General features: G+C 38.8%; 1 protein-coding gene and 1 non-coding gene across 3 annotated transcripts in view; both read left to right on the top strand.

Moving 5' to 3' along the window:
- Window positions 1-22,554, top strand: part of GABRR1 (gamma-aminobutyric acid type A receptor subunit rho1) — a 66,422-nt gene that overhangs the window by 2,515 nt on the left and 41,353 nt on the right. The window lies entirely within an intron of this gene.
- LOC138143878 (U6 spliceosomal RNA) lies at window positions 19,300-19,403 on the top strand. Its single transcript, XR_011163814.1, has one exon. It is a non-coding gene; the product is annotated as a U6 spliceosomal RNA (small nuclear RNA).

Below are 22,554 nucleotides of genomic sequence, written 5' to 3'. Positions count from 1 at the left end.
TTGCAGAATAAAAAGAAAGGACTAAAGCATAAGAGGACCAGAAAGGCACAAAAGGGCCAGGTTGTGAAGGTGCTTTAAAGTCAAAAAGAGGGTTTTATATTTCATCCCAGAGGTAATAGGAACTATTGAAGTTTATAGCATAGGGCAGTGACATGATCAGACCTGAGCTTTAAGGAAGATCATTTTGTCCTCTGAGTGGGGAACAATGACACAGAGACACCATCCAAAAAGCCTATAGCAGTAGAACAGGCATGAGGTAATGAAAGCCTGCAGTAGGGTGATGACTGTGTGAGTGGAGCAAAGGGAATGTATAACAGAGATAATGGGAAGGTAGAATTTTTAAGACTTGGTGACAGACTAGATTTGTAAAGTGAAGGCAACAGGGGAGTTGAAGATGACACCTAGATCGTAAACTTCTGTGACTGAGAAGTTCATTGAGTGCTCTGGACAGTAATTGGAAAGTTAGGACGAAGGGAGATAGTAAGAAAGCTAATAGGGTTTAGTTTTGAATATGCTGAACTTGAGGTGTGTATAGGACATTCAGTTTGAGATGTCTAGTATGTGACTGGTTATTTGGAGCTCAGTGTGAATTGATCCAACTATTCTGGAAAGCAATTTGGAACTATGCCCGAAGGGCTAGAAAATTGTACATATCTTTGATCCAGCAATACCAATACTAGGGGGGCGGCCAGGTAGCACAGCAAGTAAGAGCACCGGCTCCAGTGTTGAGAAGACCACCTGGAGATCGAACCCCGGGCTCAGACACTTAGCACCCACCCAGAAACACCCAGCCGTGTAACCTTGAGCAAGTTACTTAACCCCGATTGCTTAAAATAAAAAAAAAAAAACAATACTAGGTCTATATCCCAGAGATCCAAAAAAAGGAGGGAAGGGGAAGGACCTATTTATACAAAAATATTTACAGCAGTTCTTTTTATAATGGCAAAGAATTAGAAATTGAGAGGGTGCCCATAAATTGGGGAATGGCTTAACAAGCTGTGGTATATGATTGTAATGGATTATTATTGTGTTATAAGAAATGATGAGCAGGCTGATTTCAGAAAAACCCAGAAAGACTTACATGAGCTGATGTAAAGTGAAGTGTACAGAAACGGGAGAACATTGTACATGGTAACAGCAATACTGCATGCTGATAAACTGTGAAAGAAAGCAATAGAGTGATCCAATACAATTGCAAAGGACTCACAATGAAAAATGCTATCTGCATCCAGAGAAAAAAATTGATGGATTCTGAATGCATATGGAAGCATACTATTTTACACCCTTTTCATGTTTTTTTTTTCCTTTAGGTTTATGTCTTCTTTCATAACATGACTAATATGGAAATATGTTTTGCATGATTGCACATGTATAACCTATATAAAATTGCTTACCATCTCAGGGATGGGTGGGTAAGAGACAGAGGGTGAAAACTTGGAAATGAAAATTTTTTTTAAATGAATGCTAAAAATTGTCTTTACATATAATTGGGGAAAATAAAATATTTTAAAAAATAAACTGGAATTTAGGAATGAGATTAGGGATGAATATATAAATCTAGTGATCATCTGTATAGAAATGATCATTGGGAACTTATAAGATTACCAAGTGAGATAGTATAGAGAGATAAGAGGGCCCAGAAGTCTTTGGCTAGTGAGAGTGACCTGGATAAAATATTAGCAAAAAAGATTGAGTAGGAGTGGTCTGACAGGTAGGAGGAAAAGCAGGAGAGAATAGTGTCATGAAAACAGAGAGAGGAAAGAGCATCCAGGAAAAATAGGTAATGGACAGTGCCAGGGACTGCAGAGAAGTCAAGGATTAGGATTGAGACAAGGCTGTGAGATTTGGTAATTAGGAGATCATTGATGACTTTGGAGAGAAGCCTCCATTGAATTATTGGCACCAATTTCTCAAGGAGTTGAACCAAGAAGGGGAAGTGAAGTTTAGTCATAGCTTCCCCTCCCCCCCCCCATTGTTAGATGGGGTCTGTCTAGATATCCTTGAGATCATAGGCTCCCAGAGTTAATTGGATGAAACCTTACAATCCATCCTGGTCTAATACCTTCATTTTAAAGATGGGGAAATTGAGACCCATAGGGGTTAAGTGATTTGCCCAAAGTTACACAATCAGTGGAAAAGCCAGGTTTCAAGCTCAGATTCTCTACTTCCCAATTCAGCACTCTTTCTACTATACTAGACTACTAGATTATCTAACACATTTTTGTTGTTGTTAAGTCATTTCAGTCATGTCTGACTCTTTGTGATCTAATTTGGGTTTTTCGTGGTAAAGATGCTGGAGTGGTTTGCCATTTCCTTCTCCAGATCATTTTGCAGAAGAGGACCTGAGGCAAACAGGGCTAAGTAACTTTCCCAGGGCCACACAGCTAGTAAGTGTCTGAGGCGGGATTTGAACTTAGGAAGAACATGCCCTTTCCTTAAGGCTAAAATGATCTCCATAGGCTCCCTTCATTTTTTTCTCAACCTTTCTCATACACTAATGTATACTCCAGTATTAGAATGAGACTATACTTTACACCTGCAAGTATCATAATCTAAAGAAATACAAGAGATGTGAGTCATGCTTCCTGTTTTCTTTGGAAACCCCAACATATCTTTTCTAAAGATTTAAATCCTTTAAAGTCCAGCCTAATTTTTTCCAAGTTCTGGCTCTTTAATACCTATGGTCATAGGATGAGTAGGAGTGTTCAGACAGGGAGGAGAAGCAGGGAAGAATAGTGTCATGAAAACAAGAGAGAAGAAAGAGTATCCAGGGGAAGTATGTAATGAGAAGTAGGGGGAAGGGGACAAGAGGGGGGGATCATCGAAGGAAGGGAAGATTGGGGGAGAGGGTAGTCAGAAGCAAAGGAGAAAATAGAATAAATGGGGGGTGGGATAGGATGGAGGGAAATATAGTTAGTCTTTCATGCTATGACTACTGTAGAAATGTTTTGCATAACTACACATGTGTAACCTATATTGAATTGCTTGTCTTCCCAGTTGGGGGTGGGTGAGGTGGGAAGAAGGGAGAGAATCTGGAACTCAAAGTTTTTAAAACAAATGCTAAAAACTTGTTTTTACATGTAACTGGGAAATAAGACATAAAGGCAATGGGCTGTAGAAATTCATCTTGCTCTACAATAAAGTGAGGGGGAGAAAGGGCAAGGGGGAAAAGTGGGACATGAGAGAGGGCAGACTGGGGGAAGGGGTATTCAGTATGCTTGTCATCTTGGGGGGTAGGGGAGAGATGGGGAGAAAATTTGTAACTTAAAATCTTGTGGAAATGAATGTTGAAAACTAAAAATAAATAAATAAATTCTGGAAAAGGAAGTAGGTAATGAACAGCGTCGGGGCAACAGAGAGGTCAAGAATAAGATTTGAGAAAAAACCATGAGATTCAGTCACAGGCAATTAGTGGCAGAGGTGGAAATGGATGCTGGACTATAGTCATCTGTTACAACTTACTAGGAAAGCAGATAGTAATTGGTACACATCATACCATCTCTCTTGCTAAACATCAGAGACTGTCAAAATACTCACTTAAGGTAATTCGAGGTAAGTCCAACTACCATAAATCCCAGGCCAACTGGTGGGATATAAATTAGTTCTGTTTTATATCTCTATGAATAAAAATCTAGTAGAATATGCCTTAAAGCTAACTCTACAGGGTTTAATATGCAAATCCCTAGACATATACACAAAAAGGGTGCAAAGATGTGAGTCATTCAGCTCCCGCTATCCACCCAATTCTTCATTCTCTATTATGACCTGAATGTTTATGATTAGTTCTTTTAATAACGAATTATTTTACTGGGTTGCTATAGCCAAAGGATTCATCACTTAGTGGCTAGCCTATGGGCAATATCAGTCTCTCTATACTTAGCAAGACTGATCTTCAGAAAGCAGACAAAGACTGCTATTCCAGCACTGCAAAAACTACCAGAGCTTTTCCTTCACTTTACTAAGGGCAACTTTTATATTACACAAAGAATTAAAAAAAATACAATTGAGTAGAAAAGGGCATAATGTGTTATTTGCCTCCTGTAACCATGCCTAAAAGCTAACTTAGAATCATAAAACATTAACACTAGAGAAGTCAAGTAAGATATTCACATAGTGAGATAGCATTAGTCAAGACTAGAACCTAGGTTCCCTATTGTTGTTATTGAGTTATTTTGGTTGTATCTTACTCTTGGTGACCTCTTTTGGGGTTTTCTTGGCAAAGATACTGGAGTGGTTTGCTATTTTCTTCCCTAACTCATTTTACAGAGGAGGAAACATCAGCAAACAGGATTAAGTGACTTGCCCAGGGTCACACAGCTAATAAGTGCCTGAGGCTAAATTTGAACTCAGGAAAAGGAGTTTTCCTGACTCCAGGCCTGGAACTGTCCACTGTGCCACCTAGATGCCCCTTCCTGACTTACAAATACTTTTTTCATTACTGATCACCTGTATGGCCTTGGCAAACTTATTTCATACCTCTAGGTTTCAGTTTCCTCATCTATAAAATGGGGATTGAACTAGGTGATTAATTTAAAGTCTAAGGTCAACTCTAACTAATTATGATCCCATAAGTCTTCCAATTGGACCATGATGCTACTATAGCCAAGCTACCCCTGTCTGCTTTTTGGCAGATTACCTAAATTTCTTATGAATCAATTAATTCCATTTGTTAAAAATAGGATTGATAATGCTTTAGGCACCATCCTTCCTTAACTAGAAGATCACTTGAAAACCTTCTTTTATCTTCAACAGTAATACCCTCAAAGAAGCTCTTACTTCAACTGATCCATGTTCTTTCATCAGTGTGGTGCAAATCATGTATGTTGAAGTACTAAATGCAGAGACTTAAATTAGCTACTCAAAAATGGCAGCGTATATTGCCTGAGACTGGATCTCAAATTCTTAGGTATCTCTACTTCTACTGTAGGAGAGGAGGAGGAATACAATAAGGGAAATTTTTCCCCCAATCTCTTGCTAGTCCAAGGGAGAGCCCCCAAATCCTAAGACCCTCAAAAAAGGAAGAAAATGAATGAGAGTTGGGGTGGGGACAATATCCTACCCCAAGCCTCGGTGCTAGTTACATTAATTTTCCCTTAAAAGATACTGATCATCATCCTGAGCAAACCTGATTGGCTCAAGGGACTAAAAGCTCAGGCTGTTGACATCATTTCCTGGTTGCCTAAATACAAAAAAGCCACAAGAAGTTTCAGGATCTCTCAAATACTTGACTGGTGAACCATAATGGGCAGCTAAAGTAAGGGAACTTTGCTCAGTTGAATCAACTCAAGGAGTTCTCATTATCTATCCTTATTGTTTTCATTCTCCTGCCATGGCTAAGTAAATCTCCGTTTGTTAATTATTTAATGACCTATAGGTCTAACTGGGTTCAACTTAGCTTAGAATAAGAACAGAAATTATTTCTCTTTTTAAATCTCCTCAATAGAATTCTCCTGACTCAATAATCAGTCTTCTTTGGAACAGCCCCTGCTTTTACTGGAACCAAGAGACCAGCCAGTAGCTCCTAATCTTTTGTAGCATTTAATTAGAGGCCTGAAAGCATGTTTAGCCCAATTAGACTTTGTCTTTACCACCAACTAAGAATCTCTGATCCTGCCTGCCCCTTTGGAAAGAAGCCAGAGCAGAGCATGTGTCTCCATAACCAAAGTTCCACCATTACTATGAAACCAGAGCACAGGTTCCATAGACTTGCCCCTCTTTCATTCCGTAGTCCTCAAAAGTTACTGGAACAGAAAACAAACAATTTACCATCTGGGGTCCCCCTTTCATCAGATGAGCTTAAAGTCACAACTCACACATACAGCATTTTTCAAAAGCGTTCTTTCTTATTATTATGAACTTGGCAAGCAATTATTTCCTTGTAGGACTGTAGCTGGGCTTCTACCTAAGCTCTGGGGCATTTTGAGCATTGCTGGTTTACAGGAGGAGATGTGACTTTGGATTGACAGAGAAAAAGCTGAGTAAAGCTATGTGTGCTGCAGTAAGGGACTTACTGACCTGATGGCAGAATAGAAGACACTCCAGAGAGATAGCAGACATGAATGAGAAGCTGGTCCCATCATATCTCTGAACTTGCTCAACATTTTAGACTCTAGATTGCTAGAAAGGATCTCTTCTGGGAAAAAGTGTTCTTTGTCTTTGGGGTTAAGCTGAGATTCATCTTACTCTCAGCCAAAGAATGAATTCAATTTTGTGTGTTCTAGTTTGTGTAGAATATACAAGATTCTTTCATATTTTAATTTGTATAACTTCTCTGATTCTTGTTTACTTTCTATTTGTTATCTGCAGACTCCTGGTTTATCATTGGGTTGATCAGAGTTCTAAAGTCTTTCAAAGTTGTTTTTCTCCATAGCATTATTATGTAAATTATTCAAGTTCTCACTTCTACACTTGTCCACCTACAATCCCTAACAACAGTCATTTTTCTTTTTTCTCATCTTTGTTAACCTGATAGACATGAGATGAGACCTCAGAGTTGTTTTATTTGCATTTTTTTTTAATTGCTAGTGACTTGGAACATTTTTTTCATTTGGTTGTCAATGGCTTGGATTTCTTTCCTTGAGAGCCATATCTTTTCACCATTTATCTGTTGGAGAATGGCTCTTGTCTTATATATTTGTATCTATTCCCTGTATCTCTTGGACTTTTACTAGAGAAATTTGTTTCAAATATTTTTTCTCCATTAACTATATCCCTTCTGATTCTAATTGCATTATTTCTATGCAAAACCTTTTCAAGTAAAGAAAGTCGTTCATTTTTTCACCCATGATCCTTTCTATCTTTTTTTGGTCAGAAACTCTTTTGCTATATATAGCACATAATTTTGTTTTCTCTCTGCCTTTGCTTATTTCCTTGAATTCTTTCTCTTGTCTTATTGCTAAGGCTAACATTTTTAGAGCTCTATGGAATTAGAGTGGTAACAATGAACATCCTTGCTTTACATCTGATCTTATTGGAAAGACCTACAGCATTTCTCCATTATAGATAATGCACACTCGGCTTTAAGTCAACAAGCTTTTATCAAGCACCTACCAGGCATTATGCTAAGAGGGAGTTGGGAATACAAAGAAAGTTTAATAAATCCTTGCTCTCAAGGAGTTCACAGTTTAATGGGGAGAATTTATAGTATTTACCAAAAGGATCACAGTCTAATAATGATGACATATACTCTTTATTATCCCTCTGCTTTTAAACTTTCTGAACAGAAATGGATATTATATTGTGTTGAAAACATATTGATATATCATATGATTTTTATTTTTCGTTATTAATATGGTCTATTAAGTTTGTAGTTTTCCACACATCAAAACGTATGCACTTGAATATTCATAAAGCTCTTAGGTTACAATAGGCCTATGAGATAGAGTCAGTATTATATTTCATATATGAGACACTGAAGTTCAAAATGACTAGCTCAGTGTCATACAGATAGGAAGTATCTGAGGTGGAATGTGAACACAGGTCTCACAATTTTCTCTCCACTATAATACACTGCCCATGATAGTCCTAGATAAAAGACATACAGATTATCACTAGGCCCATACCTAAGTTTTTCCAAATTTTTGGGCCTTATCAGAGCAAGCTTTCCACTGTCATAACCTTTGAGACTTCAGGGTTACCTCTATGCCACAATGAGACAGCAGAGTAGCATGTGGGTGGAGAAAATATTTAATATGTTATGAATTTATAAAAAAAATTATGTAGACCCGATCTGAGCATGACTGGTAGTACTATGGTTAAAAGACCCACGTAAGGAACTGCAATTCTTGATGCCCATTCTCTCCCTTCACTCTTCAATCTAGTCAATTCATTGACTTCAGGCTTGCTGCGTTAAAGAGATCCTTCCCATCTGATCTGAAGTTCATAAAAGTTGAGGCAAAGGGTTGAGTTGGCTTTCAAATTTTGTAACTCTCACTTTGCATCTGTTTTGATGGCCCTGCCCTCCCTCACTTCTAATGTGAGGATGATCTGGATGTTCCACCACCAACCTTGCTCTGCCATTTAGTATTTGGATTCCTGGCAACTAACTATGTGTCTGACTTATTTCTGACCTGAAACTTGTGCTGACAGATACTATTCATCACACTCTGAGTCCAGCCTGCCTGCCTGGTTCTGATTCATTGCCTACTCTGACTTCCCAAATCTTCTTGGCCCTCTCAGCTTCCCTGGGCCCAGCCCTCACTCTGTACCCACAAATCACTGGTGCCCATGATCACGGCACTTACTACCTAAAACCTTGACTCCCTTGCTAGCCTTGTTTCTAAGGAATCTCCTTAACCACTAAGCGCTCAGCTTTCACATCATAAGACAGTTACAACTCATATTTAGGGATTTCTCTCAGGCCTACAGGCCTACAGAGCGCTTTCCTCTCAACGACTCTAGGAGACAGGTAGAACAGGTATCATTTTTCTCATTTTACAGATACTGAAGTTGATGCGCACAGAGGTTGTGCCTTGCTCAGGGTAACACAGGTCAATATTTTCTTTCTACTATGTTATTGCTAAAAATGAAGATGGAGTTAGACTTAAAATATTTTCAACCTGAAAATAAAATAAAGCATTACTTTAGTACTTTTCTTCTTTAAAAGATTCAAGCCCTTTGCCAATAGCACAAGGAACCTTAAGTCTTATCAACTACACAACTAAAATCCCACTTTTTATAAGGAAGCCTTATCCAACCCCTCTTAATTGCAGGGTCTTCTCTCTATTAATTATTTCCTATTTATTCTCTATATATCTTTGTATATATTTGCTTGCATGCTCTCTCCCATTAGATGTTCCTTGAAAGCAAGGACTATCTTTGTCTTTTATTTGTGTCCTCAGAGCTTAGCACAGTGCCTGGCAGATACCCACTTAATAAATGTCTATTGATCAATAAGGTAAACTAGAACCACTAAGGATGTAGGGTTTTTTGTTTTGTTTTTTTCAAATCACCCATCTAGCTAGTCATTTGCAGGATTGTGAATCCAGTATAGCAGGACTCCTAAAAAACTGTCCAGTTTAAACCTGTGTGGTCTCTCTAAGCTCAAAGAGGTTCTAACAAGTTAGATAACATCATATCATTCTAAAAAGTTACTTCTATTTGTTTCAAAGGGATTCTTAACTTCTGGGAACTGAGAATTGAAACTTATTAGTGGAAGTGAAATGCTATATCTAGGCATATGATATTAAAAGGCATGAAAAACATTAATTAAAAAAATAGCACAGCAGGTTATCAGTTGTAGATTTATCAGAATGCTGGCACAGCAGCCATCCTATCCCTAACTACATCTGAAACTGAGTACAAAGCTAGGCGCTTGCAGCCATAATGGAGGCAAAGCACTTTAGAGATGGGAGACCTTTAAGAGCTTGTCTAGTTGAATCTATTTACAGATGATACTGAGGCTGAGAATGAATGAGTGGGAAAGGTCATCCAGAAAAGTTAGGGTCAGAGCCAGGATTAGAAGTGAACCTTGCTCATTTGCTCATTTACGTGGTCATGAACATGGAGTGACTGCATTTTGGCTTGCCCATTTCTTTAACTTAGCACTAAATAGGGTGACACACATTCAGGGACATTAAGAAAGAAGTCTTCAATGTAAAGCTTGCAAAAACAGTTTTTGGACCTAGTGATGCTCTAAAAACCTCTCACCATTCTTTTTGGGGGCAGGGGCTTTCTAATGCCTCTTGTACAAGAATCAATTAAAACTGGAAGAGATCATTAAATTTTCAGTATGAGTATTGACCTCTCAGTGTTGATTATCTAGACTCAATTTAATATAATACATAATTTAACATTTAGCAATGTAGATTATTAGAGTATTATTCTATATTATAATATTAATTATATGTGTTATTTAAAAGTATGCATGTATATTTGTTGGTGGTTGGTAAACATTTAACAGCATATCCCTGCTCTTGTGGTAGACTGTCCCCTGCCCCCATCTCAGTTAACACTATTTCCTTTTCTGGAATCTTCCATGACCAGAAACTTTATATATTCCATGCTTACACAGTGGCAACTTCACTCGATAATCCTTGGTGTCTTTCTGACTAAGACACCAGAGATTGGAAACCAATCAGATACACCTGGGAACCTCCTCTCCCCCCTTATAATAAAACTGATGATTCCTGCATCATCAAGCTGCCCATGTCTGGAAATGACAAAGACAAAAAACTAATTTAATCTTAGGCTATAGTAACGAACCAATGAAAAAGCATCTTTTTAAGATTTTACTGTGTGCTATGCAATGAAGATAGAAATTAAAAAATAAGAGTCACTATGCTCAAGAAATTCACATTCTAATTTTGTTGTTTAGTTAGTTCAGTGATGTCTATTTTGTGACCCCATTGGGGTTTTTCTTGGCAAAGATACTGGAGTGCTTTGCCATTTCCTTTTCCAGTTCATTTTACAGAGGAGGAAACTGAGGCAAACAGGGTTAAGTGACTTGCCCAGGGTCATATAGCTAATAAGTGTCTGAAGCCAGATTTGAAGCCATGAAGATAAGTCTTTCTGATTCTAAGCCTAGGGTTCTTTCTGTTGTAACACTTAGCATTTAGGAGGTTTCAGTCACAAATCAGAAGGAAAAGGCCCAGTGGTCTTTAAAAAAACAGACAGTAATGCATCGTCTTTAATATCATTTCTAATGATAAATCAATATCTATCCATTAATGATGTTGAACCATTTGACGATGCCAAGGTCTTTGATAGCAAGAACTTTCTTTTTCTATTTATTAGTAGCAGTGGCTAAAGGGGCCACAGCACCAAAATCATCAGGTTTCATTTCCACAAGGGTTATTCCCCTGAATGGTGGTTCCAGGAGGCCAGGCTAGAAGGCAAGCAGGTGGATAACATTGCTATTCTTGGGCCTCTTTGGGTTATCTGGCTATTACTGGCATTTGGTCAGAGGTAGGTGGTGGTGGTGGCCAAGATGATGGGTCCCTTCTCTGCTAAAAGAACTGTAGTCTAGGGGCAGCTAGGTGGTGCAGTGAGTAGAGCACCGACCCTGGAGTCAGGAGGACCTGAGTTCAAATCCGGCCTCAGACACTTGACATAATTACTAGCTGTGTGACTTTGGGCAAGTCACTTAACCCCAATTGCCCTCCAAAAAGAAAAAAAAAAGATGTTTGCATGGGCGGCCAGGTAGCACAGTGAGTAAGAGCACCGGCTCCAGTGTCGGGATGACCTGGGGATCGAATTCTGGGCTCAGACACTTAGCACCCACCCAGAAACACCTGGCCGTGTAACCTTGAGCAAATTATTTAACCCCAATTGCTTAGGGGTGGCCAGGTGGCTCAGCGAGTAAGATCACCAGCCCTAGTGTCGGGATGACCTGGGGATCAAATTTGGGCTCAGATACTCAGCACCACACCCAGAAATAACTGGCCGTGTAACCTTGAGCAAGTTACTTAACCCCGATTGCTTACAAAAATAATTAAATAAATAAATGAAAGAACTGTAGTCTCCAGAATGAGGGAGTTACGGTTTAATGCTTTGTCCTCATCATGGCACTAGAGCATCATATCTCTTCGGTGTTGAAAGCTTCTTTTAAGCCCCAGCTAAAATTCCATCTTGTACAGGAAGCCTTCCCCAAGGATTCCCCTTAATTATAGTGCCTTCTCTATGTGCATTATTTTCAATTTATCCTATCTCTAGCTTGTTTCTACATAGTTGTGTCATCTCCCTCATTAGACTCTTTGTCTTTTGCCTTTCACTAGACCTTAGCACAGTGTCTGGCATACAGTAGGCACTTAATAAATATCTATTGGCTGATTGAATGATTGTTAGAAGGACTGAAGAACAAATTTTAGCAGTGATATTAAGAAACAAGCATGTCTAGAAGACAGTAATTAGGGTGATGGAAGACTTGACCATCGTGCTGGAAGACTGATTGAAAGAACTGTGGTACTTCTTGAAGAGGACCAGTGACATCATGAGGGTAGCATCTTGACTTGTATGTGAATTGGATTTAAGTGAGGCAGAACTGTGCAAAGTCATCAGACTCACCTTCTCCTCTAGAGTCCCTCAAGTTCAGGGGCAAGACAAAAGTCAAGATGACTGGCATGGATGAAGTGGGGAAAAGAAAATGGGGAAGAGTTGGAACATGATAGGGTATCTTTGAGCACACAAAGGGGTGAAAATGCTATTGTACCTTATTCTTCTTGGTTCCAGAGGGAAGAATTAAGTATAGTAGATGGGCATAGCAGCATGAAATTGTGGAGAGTCCTGGATTTGGAATCAGAGGACTTGGGCTCAAAGCCTGGTTTGGATGGTTACTACCTGTGTGACCTTGTACAGAATACTTAACTTCTCTGGGCCTTGAGTTCATTGAAAATAAGAGGGTTGGATTACATGAGCCCCCAAATCCTCTGCAGCTTTAAATCTTATGAACCCCAAATGATGTCTCTTCGATTTGAATTCTTAGTCTTTTGTACTTGTCTTACAGGCTTAGATTTTATTTTTAATACACTAATTTGTATGTGGTTCCAGCCCAGTGGAAATATACAATATGAAACTGAATAATGCAGCTACTTCAGTGAGTTCATTATTCACACTAACTGGATCTAGCTGTATATGTCTTATCTCCTCTGTTAGACTGCAAGCTCCTTGAGGACAGGGGCTTTTCCCTATTGATCTTTGTATTTTCTTCAGTGCCTAGCATAGTACCAAGCATATAATAAGTGGTTAATATATATATTTATTGAATAATGAATGAGGGAACAAATGAATGAATGTAAGGAAAATATACCTAGATTTGATAATTTCTCTTAAAAAAATCAACGTTTTATTTTCCTTCTATTGACAAATACAGGTGCCCATATATTTTAACAAGAACATAGGAAAAGAAAATATCAAGTAACTATGAGGAAACAAAATGCCCCCAAGAGATACAAATGATTATATATTTGATTGAAAATTTCTAGTTGCCAATTATTCCCCATCCCCAAAGATGGTCATATTGTCATGTCACTTTGTCCTTGTTTTCTTGATTCTTTTTTACTTTCTTTATTGAATATAAACTCATGGTGGTGAATACAATGTTTTACCATGTATGTATGTAACACTTATGTGAACAGTTGTGTTGCTATCTGCAATTATATAATTATATTCAAAAATGATATAGCTAAGTGCCACAGTGAAGAGAGTGCCAGCCTGGAGTCGGGAAGACCTGAGTTCAAATCTGGCCTTAGACACTCACTAGCTGTGTGACCCTGGGAAAGTCATATAATCCTGTTTGCCTCAGTTTCCTCTTCTGTAAAATGTTCTGGAGAAGGAAATAGTAAACCACTCTAGTATCTCTACCAAGAAAATCCCAAAAAGGGGTCATAAAGAAATTGGACAGGACTGAAATGACTAAACAACTAAAAATAGTACAAAGCTTTTTCAAACCCAAAATGTTTGCTTCATCAATCCATCCTGATGAATGGATTTTTGATGCAAATAATAGAGCAGTGTAGAGGATGGAACAAATAGAGAATTACTTTGGTTGCCATGTGTCTTTTCTAATAGCAAGGTCCTCTGGATATTAAAGCAACAAGCTACACATACATTCTGGATTTGGGGGTAATGATATTATAATCATCTTTGTCCTCATATTCCACTTTTCATATGAAATGTTAAAAGGGTCTTGCAAAATAGGATTGGATTGTTGTATGAGGTTGCTGTAATGTCAGCCAGCATAATTATCAACCACTATAAAATGCAAAAACAGAAAGATAAAGAAATTAAGTGATTGGGTCAGTCCTACCAGGATTCAACATTATGGCAAGCCAAGCATTAACAACAAGTATAAAGGTTGGTTGAGAAGCACAAGTGGGGACCAGAGATGATCAGAGATTTCACTCTCATACAGTTTAGAAAAAAGAATAGGTATTTGGGCCAGTTTTGCAATTTTTTCCGTGCTGGTATACCTTGGTCAAAAAAGACCATCTTTTGACAATGTGAAAGAATCGAGAAATGACCAGTCACATAAGGCTCTGGGAAATGTAGATAAGTTTGAGTGCGGTGATCCGAATTTTTCCCTCCCCTCTATTTCGGATTTGTGCGTAGCCCTAGCTATTGTGCCTCTGAAGAAGATATATGGATAGAGACAGAGATAGTCATGAGCTCAATTAGTGCATTTGCCTTCCATAAAGTGTTTTGTGTGGTCTGCCACTGGTTTCTGCTGCTCTGGAGCCAGTAAATAGATTGTATGTTTTCAAGTAATGTAAAGAATGTTGGGTTTGCAGTCAAGGGTCTTGAGCTTAAATTCTGCCTTTGGTGCTTAGAGCTGTCACTGTGGCTCAGTGAACCCCAGTTTCATCATGTGCAAAATGAAGATAATGGTATTTTCATTATATACCTTGAAGAGTTGTTGTAGTGAAAATGCTGCATAAACCTTAAAGCACTATTTGAAAAAATAGGCCTAAGAGGTGATCTGATGAGTGATAATGTGTCTTGGAGCTATAGATCTGACTCTTCACAACTTAATACAATCTTCCATCACTAGCGAAGACTTTCTCCAATTCTCAACAAAAACCATATCTTAGGACCTAAAGCTGGAAACTATTTTTCCTCTCATTTCTCAGGTGAGGTTAATTGACCTTCCCAAAATTATCTCCCCAAGACTAAGTGACAGAACTGGGATTTGAACCTTCCTCCTTTGATTCTAAATCCATCATATTTCCCTCTACAATATCCAGTGGTGGGCATCATTGTCACTTTAGGCTTCCCCAATCATAGGATTGTAGATTAAAATATCATAGATTTAGAGCTGGAAGGGACCTTAGAAGTCATTTTACAGATAAGGACACTGAGGCCCAGGGAGGTTAAGTAACTTGCCTAGAGTCATACAATTAGTAAACGCCTAAGGGTGGAATTTGAACCCAAATCCCCTCGATTCCAAGTCAGTCACCTAAGATTTATGAGCACCTACTATGTGCCAGGCATGGTGCTATGTGCTGGACACAAAGAAAGGCAAAAGACAGCCTCTGCCCTCAAGGAGCTTACCGTCTAAAGGAGTCCAGTGCTATCTTGCTACCCCATGCTGCTTCTCCCTCATTAAGCCACATCTAACACACGTTGCTATTGTTGGCCTGGAAGGCTTCTTGGAAATTGTTTTTCTAATATTTCTGGGCTTCGTAACTGCTTCAGTCTTTCATTTTCTCTGAACAGATTTACCTGTTGTTAAGCCATTTCAGTCATGTCCAAATCTTCATGACCCCATTTAAGGTTTTCTTGGCAAAGTCACTGGAGTGGCTTGCCATTTCCTTCTCCAGCTCATTTTATAGATGAGGAAACTGAGGCAAACAGGGTTAAATGACTTGCCCAGAGTCATACAACTAGTAAGTGTCTGAGGCCAGATTTGAACTCACGAAGATGAGTCTTCCTTATTCCAAGCTCAAGATTGCAGCCACTGCTTCTCCTAGCTGCAGATTTGCCTGTAACTCAGCATTATTTCATATATGACATAGCATCCTATCCAGGCCATTGGACATCTTAGTCACCAGAAAGCTAAATTAGTCAACACAAAGTGGCTCCTTTGGAAGAAGGCCTTATGGCATAATAATATTTTTCGTGACAATGATAACCAAATGTTAGCCACATAAGATGCAGAAGTAAATGTCATCAGGCAACTATGGAAAGCAGTTGCTATCCAGGAGCTTTCTGAGATGTGGAGTACTGAATTAGGGCCACTCACTTCAGCAATTGAAATGAGGGCTCCCTGATTCCAGAGTTAAAAATAAGGAGAGTTGATTACTCTTACCCATTGAATTTCTTCACTTCTTGACAAGTGCTGAACCAAGCAAGCTATTATTTGGCAACTCCCAAACCAAGTATTGAGATGTCTTGAAAGTATATGGAGAAACTAAGAAAAGATATTCATTTAAAATTCAAATTTGAATTTCAAAATTTGAAGTTCAGAACAATCTGTTCCACTTTTTTTTTCTCCTTCTCTACCCACTAGCCTGAAGGAGAAGGCTGAAAGTATTTACAATGAGAAAGGGCTTCCTTTTCTGTATTTTCAACCTAATGACAGAGAAAACACCAGGACTTGCAAAACCAGAGGTACCTTAAATTACTCTCAAAAAATAAGTCAAGGGGATATATGACTGTTATCATGAGTACTGATGGAAACCATCAATTTTTGCCACTTTCCTTCATTGTTTTTAGTGACTTCTTCAGGCTCATCATGGCTTCAAGAAAATTTTCATAGCCAGGTGCTAGCTAGCTACAAGGGGAGATGATGGGAATTGAAAATACACAAAGCACTGTCCAGGTTAGTTTTTTTGTATGTGGTGAGAACTGAAGTCAGTCCCATTGAAGGGGAAGGAAAGGAATAAGCATTTATATATAACACCTACTATGTGCCAGGCATTGTACAACTATTATCTCAGTTGATCCTCACAAAACCCTGGAAGACAGGTGCTAACTACTACCACTACTTTCCATTAGAGGGAACTGAGGAAGGCAGATGTTAAGTGACTTGCCCAGGGTCACACAGCTAATAAATGTCTCAGGCAGGATTTGAATTCAGATCTTCCTGATTGCACACCGATGTACCATGCATCTGCCTTGATCCTTTGATCCCCTAGTACTAAAAGTAGCATATAGTTATCCCTTCCACATCATGACTTTTCTCATCAAGGTTTCAATATATCACGGGTCAGCATAAGAAATTAAATGGGAATTTTGGGGGAGTTTTGTGACAGCTGCAGATGATACTCGAAGGCCAGCAGACAAACATAGAGCCTATGACCAAATACTTAACCCAAATATTACAATAAAGTACTGTAAATACTCCATAAAAGAAAAAGAAAAAAATTCAGACTTCTCTCGTATGAAGGGAGGGCCAAAAACTTTATGTGGATTTTCCAAATTACAGTGGCCTGTAGCACCCCTAACCCCTGCAATGTGGAAGGGATAACTATATTTGTTTTCATTTCAACTGCTCAGGGTTAGTAGTGATGATAATGGAAGCTATTCAGATATTAAAACAGGCATGTGCATGTGTGTTCGCATGCATTACCCAGCTTCTGAAAGACTCAACAGAAGGGATTCACCTAGCCTGCATCCTGACTCAAAATGATTTTATTCTCCTTGACTCATAGAGGAATAAGGGCTTGGGCCCTTGTGTTGAGAGAGATGAAGAAAAAAAAAAAACTCCTGTTTCTTGAGCAATCCTTTTGTGGGTCAGCTAAGGACTGTCAACCTGAAAGTTTGGTTAAAGGAGGCAAAAAAGCTAGGTGAATATGTAAATTAATATTGTTTATTCCCTTAAAGCTAGCTGAATACATACAAGTATGGAGCCAGATAAAATCTGACTGCCTGAACAAAAGAATGATAAGGCTTAAATACATTTTAGAACCATCCCAATTCAGGGTGGCTGTGTCACTCAAATTTGTGATCTCCATATATCATGGTATGAGAAAGGAATTTTTTAAATTGAATAAGTGGTAAATACAATTAAATAAGAGAGTTGACAAAATGTCAATTAAAATTATGACCCAGGATATCTGTGTTTTCTTTATCATTAACATGCCTTAACATAGTATATGTTAAAAAAAAAGATAATATATGTCCAAAGATATAAGATATAGTATATGTCCAAAAATAAATCTTAAGAAAAAGTCCCATTACTCAAGATAGTGCCTTGGGTTCAGGGTCTCATCCTTAATGGCCATAAAGTCAGTCCCATCTGGCTTTGTTGACATAGGAAGAGGTATTCTCTGAGTTTATTCAAAGAGCAAAGAAGCTGTTAGGCCCAGGCTCTTCTTCTGGCTGATTAGTTCAGGCTCTGGCCCTTATTGAGGTTATTAAATTGATATTAAATTATCATATAGAAATATATAAATATTTTTATATAAATAATTGATATTAAATATTAAATTGATAAATGATTATCAGGAGACAGACAAGGTGTATTAAATACAGAACTGAAAATGGGTTGACTAGCCCCGAGTCATGGAGCCAGGATGGTCCCACTCTCTGGCAGCAATGACACTTCCTGGAAGCTGAAGCAAAAAGAGAAGAATTTTATCAGATGACCGATAAGAGGTCAGAGAGCAGCAGCACAAGGAACTGGTGGTCAGTGGCTCCAGAAGCAGAGGGTAGGGGCACAGGTAGACATTCAGTGAATGACAACTATGGAAGCAGAATGGTGATGGCCCAGAAATTTCTGGATAGTGTCACACACATAAGGATAGGGATGGAACTCAAGCAGAAATTTTCCATTGATGACAGAAAAAAAGATGCCACTGAGACCCTCCCTCAACTTAGATCCAAAAGCTTTCCATGTCTTTGTTCCCTTGGTTCACCAGTGTGTGATTCTTTTTTTCCTCAGATGACTGAGTTTCGCTATTTCACCCAGGCTGGGAGTGTAGAGGCTGCTCAGAGCCCAGCCCCACTTTGATCAAATAAGTACAGGAGCTGTAACCAGTTTGGTTTCCAACTTGGGTTGGTTCGCTGTTCCTTAGGCAACCTGGTAGATTCCAGGCATGGGTGGATTACAAAAGTGAGCCACAATGCCCAGCTAGCTGTTTGTCTGTGGGAATTTGTACTCATCTGTGTATGGGGACTGAGAATTATTCTACTGTGTGATTCCTCCCTCCCCATTATGCATTGTGCTATTTTGTCTCACTTAAATGCTTTGCTATTTGATTTATGGTTTCTGCCTGATCCATGACTAGTATAGGCACTGAAGGAAAGCTGGAGACAGATTTCTCCCAGACAATGAACTGAAGTAATGCTTGATTCAATAGTGGAGGGGTATTTGTTGTTGTTCAGTCAGTTTTTTGTTGTTGTTGTTGTTGTTGTTTTTTGATCATGCCTGACTCTTCATGACCCCATTTGGGGTTTTCTTGGCAAAGATACTTGAGTGGTTTGGCATTTCCTTGTCCAACTCATTTTACAGATGAAGAAACTGAGGCAGACAGGGCTAAGTGAATTGCCCTGGCTCACACAGCTAGTAAGTGTCTAAGGCCAGATTTGAACTCAGGAAGATGAGACTTCCTGACTCCAGGCCCCATCTAACTGCTCAGAGGAGGGGGATACCTATTACATACTGAAAGGTTCTACTGGCATCTCATTACTTTAATCCAAAAGGTTTGTATAGCTGGGGGAAAGTGGCTGTCTTCTTTCAAAGCTCACATTGCTTTAACATTTTCATTTCCCTGCTTTCAGGCTTTCCTTAGATCAGGTGAAACCTAATAGCCTCTTAGAGCTGGCATTTTCTTAAGTGCTATAGACAAAGTCTAGAGTGGAAGCATTTAATTGGCAAAAAAGGGAAGGGAGACATAGTAGCTTTTAACAAAACAGTAGACTGGGCTCAATTTGACAGCACATATACTAAAACTGTAATGATACAGAGTTTAGCACAGTCCCCACATAAGGGTGATATCCAAATTCTTGGAGCATTCCATATTTTTGGTAAAATTATAACAAAATGTTTAAAAAACAACAGTAGACCTATGTAAATCTTATCTTGACTATTATAGAGTTTCTTCTTTGCCCCAGTAAGAGTAAGTTTCTCTTGGGAGTTAATTTTCAAAGAATTAGGTGAATGTCTTATTGTATCTAAGAGTTACTATTTAAAAACAAGAATTATATTTCAATGTAGGTCTGGTCTGAAAGCTTATATCACAGTCTTAAGTACTGTGGAAGCTTTTATTCAAGTCTGAGTGGAACATCACATTCCTTGTTTACATCTGCTCTGGGCCAGAACTAGGCTTTCAAATCCTTTTTCAACTTCAGAACCTTTCATCCTACCTTGCCCTCAATCTAGAGAACCTACTTTCCTGATATTTTCCTTTAGTTAACTTGTAACTTGAGCTTACTTATATAAGACGGTAGCTGCCCTCCCTAGAAATGAAACAAGATAGATTAGGAGAGGATGTTGGGGAGTTCATTAAAGCAGTATTTTGCGCTAGTAGGTCTGGTTACTTGCTAATTCAGCAAATGAACTAATTCAGAAAATCCATTTTGGGGGAAGGTTATTGAATAATTTCTGAAAACCAAGCAAACAAACTCTGATTCCCCTTGATTGGAAAGTTCTACAGTTTAAACCTCTTTCCAGCAGAGTTTATCAACCTTACCTGAATGAAAAGAGAAAAGAGAAGAACCTACAATTAGTGTTCATGTGATGATGAATCATCAAAGGAAACTGAGATTGAGAAGTCATACAGGGGGGAGGAGAGTGAGGAAGGAGCTGCATCCCAAAAACACAGAGGGGAGCGATTATCCTGAGGGAGAAGGAATTTAAGATGTCAAATATAATAGGTCAGACAGGATGAGGATTGAGAAGCCATTAGATTTGGTTCTAAGGAGAGAGTTGGTAACTTTGGGGAGAGCAGTTTCAGTTGAGTGAGGATATTAAAAACCAGATTTCAGGGGCTTAAGAAGATCATATGAAGAGAGGAAGGGGAGCCACTGAAATCCACATGGGTGGGTTTTTAAGGAGTTTGGCTGAAAAAAATGAAAAAATATATATATTACCATAGTTAGCAGAGATGGTAGAATCTTGTAAGAATTTTTGGAGGATGGAAGGAACTTACTTGGGGTGTGTTTGTAGGTAGCAGGGAGAGATTAAATATTAGAGAAAAAGAGTGGATGATAATGGGGACAGTCAACTATAGATAGAAGGGATGGAATCAGGGGTACACATAGGAGTTGGTCTTGGTGAGGAGAGATACTGCCTCTTCAGAGACTGAAGTAAGAGAGGAAAAGGTGGTGGACAATGTCAGGGGATGGAGACATGAGGAGAGGAGAAAAGAGTGTTGTCCATTGGACAACCTCAAGTTTTTGGATAAAGTATGAAGGTAAAGATGAAAGTTCGGGGAAGGGTGTCATTGGAGGCTTGAGCAAAAAAGAAAAACTTTCAAATAGCCACCATGAATAGTGGAATGGAAGGGCGAATGGACAGACAGAAGGAAGGAAGGAGGGAGCGAGGTTAGAAAAGGTTAGGGGGGCAGGAAGGGAGGAATAAGCACGTATTAAGTGCCCACTATGTGCCAGTCATTGATCTAAGCACTTTAAAAATTTATCTCATTTGATCTTCACAACAAACCTGGGAGGCAGGTGTTATACACACACACACACACACACACACACACGTTTATTGTTTCTCTGATAGAATATCAGATTCCTGAAGGCAAAGACTGTTTCTTTTTTTTCTTTGTATCCCATTACCTAGTATATCACCTGGCACATAGTAGGCATTTAATAAATGCCTTCACCTTGGGTAATGGTGGGAAATAAGCACAATTTTGATTCATCACTTCCTAACAAGATGCAATATGTTGTTCCAGATGATGACAGCAATCAATCAGCAAACATTAAGTACTAATTGATTGAATGTTTCATCTCATTTGATGAGTCAAATTGTGCTCATTTCCCACCTTCACATGAATGTCTGAAACTAGACTCTAGAGATCACTCCTCTGTCTTGACCTTATAACTACAAATTGTGTTTATTTCGCATAATGGTGTCTATAATGAGGAAGAATTACAAACTATCACATTTTCTGAGATAATATTCTTAGAGACAGAGTGAATGGAGAGATGGCCTTGGAATTGCAAAGATTTGGGTTAAAGTTTCACCTGTGACACATGATTAATCTATCTGGAACAAGACACTCAGAGCCTCAAGCAACTCTCTAAGACTTAAAGTGAGAATTAATTGCTTTAGCAGAGGAAATTTCTTCATTAGAAATCCCCTACACCCATGTAATCACTGGTATGACAAAAATATACTTCTCTTCTGGAAAAGAAGGAATTGAAGAAGGAATGAGATCATTGGGTTAAAAAAAGAGTTTCCATGGACATTGCTGTAAGGTTTCTGTCTTTTCCATCAGTAAGTCCTAACTGCTTTCCCAAAGGTCACCTTCTATATTCACTATTTTCACCATTTTATTCCTTTTAAAAGTTTTAAGGTTATAATTGCTGCTCTCCTGGAATAAGCTACATATTTTCCAACAGAGTCTAGGTTTCAACATATGAACAACAGGGCTCCCCAGCTCCATACAAGCATTCAAGGTAACAAATACCTATCAGGTAGAAGACAGCCTTTATTTTATCCCGTAGATAATGAAGTCGATACAGAGAACTCACAGGTGGGCAGAAAATTTACAGAAGCACATACTGTTGTGAAACAGAACAAGTTTGCCCTCAGTGTTCCCTCAGCCCTCCTCCCAATATTTCCAACCCTCTTCTGAGCCTCCCTACGTCTGTCAAAGGTCCTTGGAGTCACCTTAGACTTTTCAGTCTTATTCACTCCACATAGCAGATAACTTGTCTATCTATATAATATCTCTTCCAATTGTCCCCTTCTCTCTACTCACATAGCCTCACTCCTAGTTCAGGGCCTCTTCAACTCTTCTCTGAACTACTGCAGGTAGCCTACTAATTAATATTTCTAACTAAGGTCTCTCTTCGCTCCAACTCATTCCTTACCCTACTGCCAAGGTGGTTTTTCCCTAAAATGTAGGTCTGGCAATGTCAACTTTTTATTTTTATTTTATTTAATAAAATGCAGTGACTCCCTATTACCTCTAGGATTAAATGTAAACTCTGTTATTTAAA

This window comes from Petaurus breviceps, unplaced genomic scaffold (genome assembly GCF_028583685.1).
Source record: "Petaurus breviceps papuanus isolate PSGF00001 unplaced genomic scaffold, PetGlider_PUasm1.0 90667, whole genome shotgun sequence".
Classification (NCBI taxonomy): domain Eukaryota; kingdom Metazoa; phylum Chordata; class Mammalia; order Diprotodontia; family Petauridae; genus Petaurus; species Petaurus breviceps.
The sequence above is the reverse complement of the archived record's forward strand: the minus strand, read 5'-3'. Positions and strand labels throughout refer to the sequence as shown.